The sequence below is a fragment of the Gossypium arboreum genome, chromosome 3, assembly GCF_025698485.1.
Source record: "Gossypium arboreum isolate Shixiya-1 chromosome 3, ASM2569848v2, whole genome shotgun sequence".
NCBI lineage: Eukaryota > Viridiplantae > Streptophyta > Magnoliopsida > Malvales > Malvaceae > Gossypium > Gossypium arboreum.
The window spans coordinates 17541908-17554635 of NC_069072.1; the positions used below are offsets into that span (position 1 = coordinate 17541908).

The 12728-nt window shown below is 30.1% G+C and overlaps 1 long non-coding RNA gene across 1 annotated transcript; it reads right to left on the reverse strand.

Moving 5' to 3' along the window:
- Positions 1 to 11610: 11610 nt before the first annotated feature.
- On the reverse strand, positions 11611 to 12728 carry LOC128290120 (uncharacterized). Its single transcript, XR_008279762.1, has 2 exons — positions 12640 to 12728; positions 11611 to 11839 (listed from the first exon to the last, which is right to left on the reverse strand). It is a non-coding gene; the product is annotated as an uncharacterized LOC128290120 (long non-coding RNA).

Genomic DNA, 12728 nt, shown 5'->3' on the forward strand with positions numbered 1-12728 from the left:
TATATATTAAAACTTATTTTTCTTTACTTTTAATACTTTTTAATTTAATTATTATAGAAATGTGCAATCTTGATCGTTGACAGGTTGATGTGGGATCCTCCCTAATGCACCACTGTTCCGTTTGTTCTTTCAGGGATTTTACTTAGGGAAATCAAGGAACTTCAAGATTCTATCAAACTTCAAAGCAATAATAAACGAATTTGTCTTTCACAGAAGAATATATACTTTTTTCTCTGTACATTTTCGTGCTGGAAATTCCAAAGTTCATTCCAACAAAAACAATATCTGCAGCAAATAACTATTGAGTTTGATATTTACATAACATACAAGTTAAGCACAGAGAGATAAAAGATGGGCCCATAACAGTGAAATGCTCGGTGATCAGGGTTGCACCCGACACCCAAAATTAAGTTTAAGTCTAGTCATCAGAAAAATGCTGGCAACTTGGAAGGACTGGTGATGATATTTAAAGCTATTTGTCTGGTTTATTTGGTAATACTCTAGGTGTTGAGCAAAGGTTACAAGCTTGTGTCATCGCTGTCTGTCTGTCATGTTATGTAAACTCCCTTTTTAGGGTTTGGAATTTCGTGTGCATATTAACAAAAGTAACTCACACGCACACCCTAACGACCATCTCTGCCAGATTGGTATGTTGATGTTGTAATAGAGACTCATGAATTTTAACCTTCAGCTCAGTCTTCTCACGGTGTCACCACCTCATCTGCCCCTGCTTTCCAACAAAAAGTCACTTTCAGCTTTTTCCCATGTGGGGTTTCTGTGTTTCTACTGAGTTGGCCCGACCCGAGTTAACCAAATTTTACACAGAGGGGAAGAAGAAGGTCCTAACTCTCACACAAGTTGAAGTTCCACCTCCTGCCATTAGTTAGTTGGTCCAACCCCATTAATTTGACTTACTAATGTCTGATTTTTCTACTGGTGAACCTACAAATTTAAGGAGAAGTTATGAATAGATAATCTAGTTAAAAGTGAATAGCGATACTTGTATAGTTGTTTTAACATTTTCCCACCAAAAATAGCATATTGTTCAGTCATGATCATTAACCATATGCCAAAAACAAAATGATGGCAACATGTCTAATGTTTAAGTCAAAGTGTACGATGACTATCTCAGAATACTTGTCTCTAATCATCAACATTAGGTGGGATTTATGGACAAAGTAAGAGGATTAGTTAATAAGTAAAGCCTGAACATCACAGTAGCAGTTGGTAAATGATGGGTTTTAGGCTACTCTTTTAAGTCTTTTCTCTCAAGTAAACCGCCATAACTTGAGATTCGCGTGCAACGCATGGTAATGCCAGGATTGAGTGTCATACCACAAACAGTGTCATGTTTTTTATTATTATCTAAAACCAGAATTCAACAGTGTTGAAATTGAAATATTATTTTAGAAGGTATTAAACTCCTTACCACTTAACGTAGTAGCTAAAGACTTTTAACTTGGTCCCTAAAATTTTATGATTTTATCTTAACACAAATTCCAAACTAGTACACTTCAGTAGCTTTACCTTATTAGTATTTACCGTGAAAGACTAGCAGCAGGGGGAAAAAAGGAATGTAGTAGATTTTGTTGTTTTTGGATGAGTGTGAATGATTAGTAGTAATCCAATCATCAATATGACCCCAATTTGATGAATGTGTCGGTATAATAACACCCGATTTTACCTTTTCACTATTTGGAGGGCCTAAAATTCAAGATTTTGTATTTTAGGGTAGAAAAAAGAGAAGATGATTTCATCCAGCTGAGAAATGCATGTCAAATCTAAAATTTGAGGCTTACTGCTGAGACAGCAAGACAAGACACAGTGTTGCCTTTGTTTGAATCTCCAATTACTACCTCATCATCTTCAAAAGTCTAAAGTTTTACACCAGACTTCAAAAGTTGACAGCACCAAAGTTAAATAATAATAAAAAAGCAACTAGGGTGCCAGCTATATGTAGGTTGATAATATGCTCCAAATACATGCAATTTTGCATGTTGGTAATTACAAAAAGCAGTGTCTGATAAACAAATACGTCTCATTCACTTTTAGCTTTGCAATCAATCATTGCATTGTTGATAAGCAGCATCGTTGATTTGTGAAGTCAGAAAATAGGGTGTAGAAGTTAGGATACAAATGGTTACATTTTCAACATCTTAGACATTATGTTGGTAAAGCAGATAGTTTAATAAAAACACGAGGGATTTCACAATCATAAAAAGCATTACTTCAATTAATTTATGTTTAATTTGAATAAGCTCTAAATTTTTTCTTAAAAAAAAGTATATAGGCAATGAGTATGCTAAATCGATATCATTTTGGAGCGTCGTTTCCGCTATTTAATTTATAAATGTTGTACTGATTTTTTCCTTAAAAAAGCAAGATTTAATCATCGCTTTCAGGAATTTAATTAATTAAATTAAATGATTGATACTCCATAATAATAATAATAATAATAATAATAATTAGGGATAAAATCTCAAAACTATATATTAACTTTGATTTAATCTGTAATTATGTTATATACATAGATTTTAATTTGATGCAATTATACACATAAAACTTTAATTTTGATTTAATCATATACATTTAAAGAAACAAATACATCAATTTATTTTATATTGGATAAATATAATTATTTATGTATGTAAAATATAAACATAAAATGATATTATATCAATAATTATGTTAATAATTTACAAGAATTAGGTCAAATCAAAATTTCATGTATAAAATTGTACAAAAGCAAAGTTCATAAACCATAATTGATGTATAGTTTTGATATTTATCCCAAATTTTTGTTCTAAATACATATATGATGAAATTAAGTTGCCCTACCTATGCTCTTTCTAGTCGTTGTTTTATACTTGTTGATAATAAAAAAATTAAAGCATATTAACTTATAACAAATAAACTCGAAATAATTCTTTAAAAATAAGAATAAATAAGAAAAAGAAAAAAAAATGTTTTGAGGGAAAGAAATAGGAAAATGGGAATGGAGCGAAAGAAAGACCAGTTAATATTATGAAATATGCTATTTTAGGTGTTTAAAATTCTAAGTTAATATTTTATCAATATTATATTTATTTTAATTTTATATTAGCTAACGATTTATTGTTGATGACTCCATGATTTGAGCTAAGATAATGTTGGTTCAAGATTTTATTGTTGTTGAATTTGTTGATTTTTTTAGGTTGATTTCTACACTTGATTTTTTGTTGGGATGGGTCTAATGTTTTTTTTTTTTCTCTCTCTCTGGCTTGTTCATCTTGGTAGTTTATTTTAACAATTTGACTTCTTGTCTTTCATTCGCAAAAAAAAAAGCACAGAAAAAACATGAAAAAGTATTAGCTATATAAGTATTTTGTTGAGAAAATAAGGGATGATTATATATATATATATATATATATGTATATATTTATGTAAAGATGACAGTGAAAATGGAAGAAAAACAAATCAAAGTGAAATAAAATTACCACCCAAAAAAAAAAACCTCAAAGAATGTTACACGTATGTGTATGCGCTTATGTGTATATATAATTGATTGTTTGTAACTTTTATGAAATTAAAAATTACAAAAAGTAATTTCAAACAATAAAAAATTAAAGTATAATATTAATTAAAATGTAACAACAATATTATTAAGTTCAAAGTCATAAAATCTAAGCCTAATTAATTTTGAATCAAAATGTTGTTGATTTTTTTCACCCGTTCTAATTAATTCAACCTATACATAATTAACTAAAATAAAAATATATTTCTTTATTTATAAATTAAATAATAAATAATAATAATAAAAATAAAATAATAAAATTTATAAATAAACTATTTTTTTGTAAAATTTTTAAATAACCCTTACTAAGTCGTAATGATTAAATTATTCCTATTGATTTTTTGTATTATCTAAAATATCCTATTAACTCTTATAATTCCCTAAGAGTTGATTTTATATGATATATTTACATTATTTATACAACTTTTAATACCATCATAGATTCATAGTATCTTTAAACATGGTTTATATCTAAATCTAATCTCTTTCTTTATATTAATTTTAAGGTGACTCAATTTTTAGAGTATTTTTATTTTAGTTATTTAAAATGAAATTCTTGCAATTTTGTCACTCAATTTTTAGGATACTTTCATTTTAGTCACTCAACTGTTAAATCTCTAACTGCGGTTAACTTGTACATGCCACATTAAGTTCACACTTTCATTTTAGCCACCCAACTTTTAGGATGCTTTCATTTTAGTCACTAAAAAATATCTTTTTTAACAAAATAAAAATATAATTTTTAAAAGTATTGATTGAGGTTAAAAAATTAAAGATTAAAGTAAAAAGCGGTAGAAATTAAAATAATGTATTAGTAAATTATCAAATTGTACTTGTTTATCACATTGTCGAAAATTCTAATTTTTTTCAATATTGAAATTTTAAATTTCAAAACATAAAAATCAATTAGATAAATTGTTGAATTTTTTATCCCTTGATAATGTTAACTGATTTGTTTAAATATTTAATAATTTTCTGCGAAACATAAATTTATTTTAATTATATAATCACAAATCTTTCATACTAAACTAAAAGCAAAGAAAAGTCATTGCAATTAATTAAAGTAATTTATTGTTTTTCATTTGGTTAAAGAAGTGATGAAAAAATTCTAGGTTTTGTTTGGCATGGAAGATAAATTTAATTGATTTAATTAATTGTAAAGATTTTCTTTACTTTTAGCTTAGTATGAAAAGCTCAATATCATATAATCAAAAGAAAATTGGGTTTCATGTACAATTATTAAATATGTTTTATTTGAGTTGATTTTAATTTGGGAACATAAAATAAAATTTTAAGATTTAAAAGAAGACTAAATTAATTAATTTTAATATTACAAGAACTAATCGGTTGACACTATCAAGGGATAAAAATTTTCAATAACTTATTTAATTGATTTTGATGTTTTGAAATTTAAAATTCAATATTGAAAAAAATAGAACTTTCGGCAAAGGGTAAACAAGTACAATTTAATAATTTTTAAAGCATTATTTTAGTTTCTACTGCTTTTTCACTTTAACCCTTAATGTTTCAATATTAATTTTTTTTTGAGAGACCAAAATGAAAGTGTAAACATGGTGTGTCGTGTGCAAGTTAACTGTTGTTTAGAGATTTAATGGTGGAGTGACTAAAATGAAAGCACCTAAAAGTTGAGTATCGAAATTAGAAGGCTTTCATTTTGGATAACCAAAATGAAAATGTGCTAAAAGTTAGGTGACCAACTCGGTAATTTACTCTTAATTTAAAAAAAAAAACTGTTTGTCATATCAATTTAGTAACTATGGCTGCAAAAATCAATCTCCCATTAAATATAGCAGTAAAAATTAGGTTAACTACATATCAAAATGCAATCAATGAAATCCAAAAAGTAGGGGGAAAATGATTACAATTCTGCAGCATTTTTCATACAAACAATGGAGACTCTAATCCCAAGGGGGGCTAAAACCCTTTTTCCATTCAAAAAGAAGAAGGGATAATGATAAGGTTCCATCCCAATCAAGATATGGATCAGCACCAAACAACAAATTAAGTCATTAGTCAATTGCAATTTAAGAAAAAGTAGAATAAGATAGGGTTTGGAATGTTAATCCAAAATCCAGTGTAAGGCATTGGCAATGAGTATTCATTCTCTCTTTCTTTCTTTTTTAAGGTGATTGTGGCTCAAAAGTGCATGAATGAGTAGAAGAAGTGGCAACAGTTTTTTTATCATTGGGACTGGGAAAGTAGTAGTTTTGTTCGTAGAGGCTTTCATTTAATGGGCCTACCCTAATTAATCCAAAGATTTCAATCATTTCTTTTAAGGATTACATTAGATTTTAGTGTATCAATTTTGACTACGTTAATCAATGTTACTTTTTCTTTAAACAAAAGCTTCTTTTTAGTATAAAAGGGAGTGGGGGAAGTGTTGAACCAAGCGGTAGTAAATGTTGAAGGATCAAAAATCAGAAATGGCCTACAAAAGTTGCCGCCATTGTCATAAACAGTATTGAGTCAGTGAGAAAACAGCGGCGTAGAATTGGGTCAGTGAGCATTAAGGATATGTATACAACGCCCATACCCACGTGAAGATTGTCGCACAAATTTCATTATTCTAGAGTTTGAACAGTAACAGAGGAAGCCCAAGGAAACCATCCATGAGCATGGGCTGTTGGTTGCTACATGTGAAGAAAATCCATGGACCCAACATCTGCCACAATATGATTTATATTTATTTCTGATGGTCATAGTGTTAAGCAAAATAAATAAAGTTAGTACTACATAACTAATAAATTTGGGTTTGCAGGAAAAAGAGAAAAAAAAAAAAACATCATATTACAACCTAATTTTTGAAATTTTGTTGGATAAACAAACTAAATTGATCAAGTGAATGGCTGAATTTGATGTAGCACAAACTTTACGTCACCATAAAGAAAATCCATTGCATACCAAAAATGTAGTGGCCCAAATCTATATCAGGACTCTTCAACAGTACATGCATTCTTTACTTTGTTTTCAGGGATAATATATAATTTAGCCCCTGAATTTGTCCATTTGTACCCAGTTGGTCTATAATTTTTTTTTACCTAGTTAGTACATGAACTTATATTCCATTAACCAGGTTGGTACATCTGAATTAACAACATTAGTTTGTGTTGACTTGATATTGCTAGACAATCTAGTGGTGCCACATGACAATCTCTTAAAAAGTCACGTGATAAATATAAATTAAAAAAATAAAAAACTATATTTATGTTTGCACATAAAATTTCGAGAAGTTGTCACATAATTAAAAACCATATTTCAACTTCAACATCTAAATAGCCTCAAGCCTTTAGTTAAATAATACAATTGCATGTATTTAATAATTTAATTATATAAAAAATTATATCTTAAGATATTACATCACTGCGAAATAATGAGTTGGAAATATGTTGACACATTTATCTCTCATATATAAACTCATCATTTTTCTACCAAACCTATCTCCTACAACCATTTTATCTGACTTATTATCTAGTGGCTCTTTATCCCAACCAAGGATGAACCACCACTATAACTCCATCTCTTCCTCTTTGTTAATCTCACTAATTAATAATTTCAAATCTTTCTATAATCATATATCTAACATATTTTTAATTAATGCATAAAATTTGATTTGATATATTTTAATTAAATAGATTATTTTACTAGATTTGGTTTTGTATTTTCTAGATTTTTTAGTAGCTCCAATTATTTTTATTTTTAAAGTGTACATTCATGTTGATGCTTTTTGATGTTGTTTCTTATATTAACAATGTTGGGTTATTATGTCAAAATCTATATTTTTATAAAAATATATAATGTGATATTTGAATTAAAAAAATCTGTTTTATTATGGTACATTTTATGAAAGTATAAGTTGAATATTTTCAAAATATAAGTATCACATTGGATATTTTATGAAAATACAAATATTAAATATAACATTCTCCTTCATTTAATTATGTGATGCTTTTAGTCTTGAAATTTTAATCTTCAATTTTATAATAATAATTACTTTGATATTAATAATAGTTGTCGAAATTTTTTGAAAATCAACTTTTATTTTAAAATGAAAATAAAGTCACCACCAATCCTTTTTTATTTAGGTGAGATTGGATCACCTCAAAACTTGGTCATTTAATAAAATGTTAGATTTATTAAAACGATAATTTTCGGTCTAAAAAATCCAGGAAATGAGTTCGGGATTCGGTTATGTATGAGGAAAGGTTAGCACCCTCATAACACCCAAAATTGGTACCTAGTTGATCACTTAATATTTTGATGTCAAAAGATGTAAATTTGAAGAGAATTTAAAATACGATCCCTCTTTGTATGATGATTTTTTATTTATTAAAATATCACTTAGCTAAATTAAATTTTACTAAAAGGCCTTACTTCGAGTTAATCGAGAAGAAATGATCATGCGTTGTAAGTTAGGACACGATGCTTTAAATCCTCAAAAACAAGAACAATCACCATTTGGTCATTACTTAAATCTTGTTTTTTTATTATTATTTTTGAATAGGATATTCAATTTATTTGGTTTTAGAAAGAGGCCATGCTCCGTAAGTTAGGAGCATGACTCCTTAAATTCCAAAAATAATGAACATTGCCTCGATTTTAATTATTTCCTATACATCGGCTAAAATGTACATTTAATTTATTTGAGAAAAATGAATGATTATATTTAAACAAGTCATGTATATGATAATGGAAAAAATAAATAAATAAATAAATGGATAGAAATGAAGTAACTACGTGAGTAAAAAAGGGCAAAATAATGATATAATAACATGATAATAACAGTAATAGAAATTATGCTAATAGATAATAATACTACTATAATAGTAACAATAATATTGATTTATTATAATAATGACCATAGTTACGACATGATTAATACCATAATACAACATAAATAAAATAATAATCACCTAAGGATAAGAAAAAAAATAAAAAATAAAAATGCATAGTTTAAAAGGGCGAAATGCAAATAATATAAATTTGCAATGCGAAAAATAATATAAAGGTAAGTAAAGGAGCATAATTAAATAAATAAAGTACTATATTGAAAAATAAAATAGAAGAATATATAAGGAAAAGAAATTACAAAATAATAATGGATTAAATTAAAATATGTGAAAGGTGTGGGGATCAAATGGGAAATTATTCTAAACCCCAGTATATGTGCCATTTCCAGGAGTGGTAAATAGTCAGAGGACCAAAATGAAAATAAAATAAAATTAAATGGTAAAATTTAAAAGAGAAAAGAAAACTAAATCAGGACTATATCAAAACATGTTCAAAAGTAGAAGGACCGGGGCAATAATTATACCACCCTTTTTGAAAGCACGAGGATCTAAAGGGGGCTAGGTCGGATTGTCGGATCATGCTCAAAACGAAGTCGTTTTGGGACTTCTGAAACCAGGCCAAAACGACATCGTTTTGGAAGCCTATATAAAGTAAAATTCATTGAAAAAAAAATTCATTTCAAACCTGTTTTTTTTAAAAAAATTGCTTCTACTTTTTCTCTCAAGCCACCCCTATGCCATCGATCATCGGCGACGAAAACTGTAGCCTCGGTGGCCGAAGTTCCCCAAAATAGCCTCTTTTGATCCCCTTTTTGAGTAGAATGTAGATTTGGGGTTTAAATCCCCAGAAAATTAACCAGTGTTTGGCCGAAGAAAAAGAAACCTTCGGTTTCTCCCTTTTCCGATGAGGCCCTCAACAAAACCCTAGGAGTTCTGAGGCTTCTCGAGTCGGGGGAAAGGGACTTGCAATAACATTTAATAGGTAAAAAAATCTTTGCTTGTTTATTTTTTATTTTTGCTTCAAAATAAGGACAAATAAAAAGGCTACCTTTTTTTTAACTTTGTTCTTTTTTCATATTCTAGATTTTCTTCTTTTTTTATCCACTATAAAAAAATTACAATGTGTTTGTTAGGCTTTTATAGCCAAATCAATTACAATATCTTTTTTTTCTTCTTTTTTTTTGTTTCTATTTTCTTCCTTTTACAAGTGGCGGTGGTGGTCAACGATGATGGGGACCTGTGCTTTTTCCATTTCGGTGAAACGATGGCAGGCCTTGGGTAACGCTTTTGCTGACATAGAGAGGTAAAGAAGCGGCGGCAGCTGGAGGCTTAAAGGTGGCTAAGGTTTCTTGTTTAGTTTTTAGGTTTTGGGTTTTGGGCTTTTAGGGTTTTTAGGTCAGCAGATTTGGGTTAGGGTAAATTGGGCTTGTAATTTAGACTTTAGTTATTATTTGGTTTATTTTGTTTTTTTATTCATTGGGTCGGACAGATTTGGGCCCTTATAGCTGCCCTTCTTTGCTCGTTGTCGTGTAACAGGAAGAGAGTAAATACTTTAAAAGAGGACCAATTCTGTCTGGTCCAGCTGGATCTCGACTTCTTTAGTGCTTTTCTTTTTCAAGTAACCCACTCTTTTAGTTCCTTGGTTACTCTATTTTACTGTATCTGTTTCGTTACAACTTTAAGAAGGCAAGATTTAATATCACAAATTCATCTTTCTCTGTTGCAACTTCAAGGAGATAAGATTTGTTGTTGTATCATACCAACCCACTGCAATTTCAGGGGTATAGGAATTGTAGCTCCAACTTGCTCTAGTGCAAATTCAGGGAGATAAGATTCGTTATAGTAAGTTCAATCCAACCCACTGTGACTTCAGAGGTGTAGGATTTGTAGCCTCATTCCAACCCATTGCAACTTCAGGGGTATAGGAATTGTAACTTCATCTTACTCCATTGCAACTTCAGGGGTATAGGATTTGTAGCTTCATTTTGTTCCATTGTAACTTCAGAGAGTAAGATTCGCCATCGTAGTTTCATTCAGACCCATTGCAACTTTAGGGGTATAGGAATTATATCTTCATCTTACTCCATTGCAACTTCAAGGAGATAAGATTCACCATTTAAGTTTCATTCCAACCCACTGCAACTTTAGGGGTATAAGAATTGTATCTTTAATCCAATCCACTGCAACTTCAAGAATATAGGATATAGGATTTGTAGCTTCAATCTGATCCACTGTAACTTTAGGGATATAGGATTCGTAGCTTCATCTTGCTTTACTACAACTTTAGGGAGATAAGATTCGCTATGGCAGATTCAATCTGACTCACTATAACTTTAGGGGTATAGGATTTGTGGTTTTACTGATCTGTTACACCGTTCTCTGGGGAACATGACCTATAGAATCCATTTTATATGCCTATATTTTATGCCAAACGATTAGGATGTTATGATCAGAATGAATCAAATGCTCCTAACAAGATGTATATGAATGGTATTTGTATGAACACAGAATGACATTTTTAGAATGATCCCCTTTTTAGTGCTTAGGTTGACATTGCTTGTTGCTCGTCAAGGTTCTATCATTGATGTGTTACCATGCTTCTTGTTCAGGTCTGGTATCTTTAACAGGAAACCCGAAGAGGTAATCATAATTTGGACTATTCACTTCGAGATCTTTTCATCCTTCAAATTTGGTTAGTTCTAACTGTTGGTCTTGTTTCAGGTCCTTGTACTATTTAGAAACCTTTTAGAGCAATATGCAGAAATCCTTTTACTTGAATATTGTTAGTCCATTAATCGTTATTTCAATGTAAAAATGCTTGAAAAAGGTCATAACAATGGACAATATTAAAATTTATTGGGAGGAAAACTCTTAATGAAAATATTAATCAAAATAGCAAACATTGTTAAAAAACAAAGCGGGTAAAAATGAAATCGGGTACCTTAGATATCGCAGCATGAGCTTCTCTACACAACCTTTTCTAGGATAATTTTAAGCTTGATATGTGTCTAGGAGGTCTAAAGTACTTTGTTGAGGCCCCAAGATGCAACATTTCTCTTTTTTGCTATTTATGAGAAGACATGATGTAATACCCCTACCCGTATTCATTGCCGGAATAGGGTACGAGGCATTACCGGAGTTTACGAATTAATTTTTTTTTTATATTCAATATAGCCCATTTTATAAATATCTAACCTTCCCTGTAATATTAAATCGAGACCAATCCACATCAACCAAATCAATTCAACATATTTTCATGATAGATTCATGCATTTATATAAGATAACGTCATCACATATCTATAACCAGGTTTGTTAACCATACTAATGGCTAACTTTACATTCATTTCACGTTAACATTTACTTTGTTAGCTTATACATGCCATTGATTTCCAAAATAAAGTTTCTTTATATACCGAAATCCTGAGGTTGACAGTGTGATGTGTCTCCGACCAAATCCGACCTCCGAGCTCTTAACACTACAAAACAGGGAAAAAGGAAACGGGGTAAGCACTTTGTGCTTAGTAAGCTCATATAAAAAGAATTATACTTACCTAATATTTTCAATACAATACAATAAACATCCATATATCCATTCAATGCATTACTACCCTAATATGCACAAATTCAACATTCAAGTTAGTACAATAATTTCCATGTACCAATAATATATACTATGATTGATGAGCTCGTCAATACCATGATTTCCATTTCCTTGTTATTTTTCCATATTTATCCCGTTGAATTTCTTGGAATTTTCGATGGATTTTCAGAGGTACACTTTTAGTGTACAATTTCGAGTCTGTCAATTCATATTCATGTGCGCACATTTCCATTTCAGAGAGCACACTCCCGCGAACCTCAACCTTGCAGCGGGATTACCAGTCGAGCTAAATCCTGCAATATAAACTCATAGAGTATTGTCGGGATTACCGGTCAGGCTAAATCCTGCAGCGACAATTACTCTAATGAGCTTGGATCTGAATTACCACTCGAGGCTAAATTCAGACCCTAATTCGGATTACCGTCCGGCTAAATCCATTTCACACATATTCTTCGGAAAGCTATATCAGATAGGATCACCCGTCCGGCTAGATCCTTTTACCGTCAATTCCTTTTCGAGATCCATCAATTTCCTTTCATTCAACCGGATTTCTTCCCATTTTATCAAATATATCAATGTTTCATAAATTTTCATACAATGAACATTCAAATCATATTCACATCAATAACATACAATCTCAAGCATTTAAGAATATAATTCAAGTTACGAACTTACCTTGATACTTGTTTGTAAACAGTAAAAATCTACTAATCCCGAACTTTTTCCTTTCCTCGATCTAGCTTCATATTTGAATCTTCTGGATC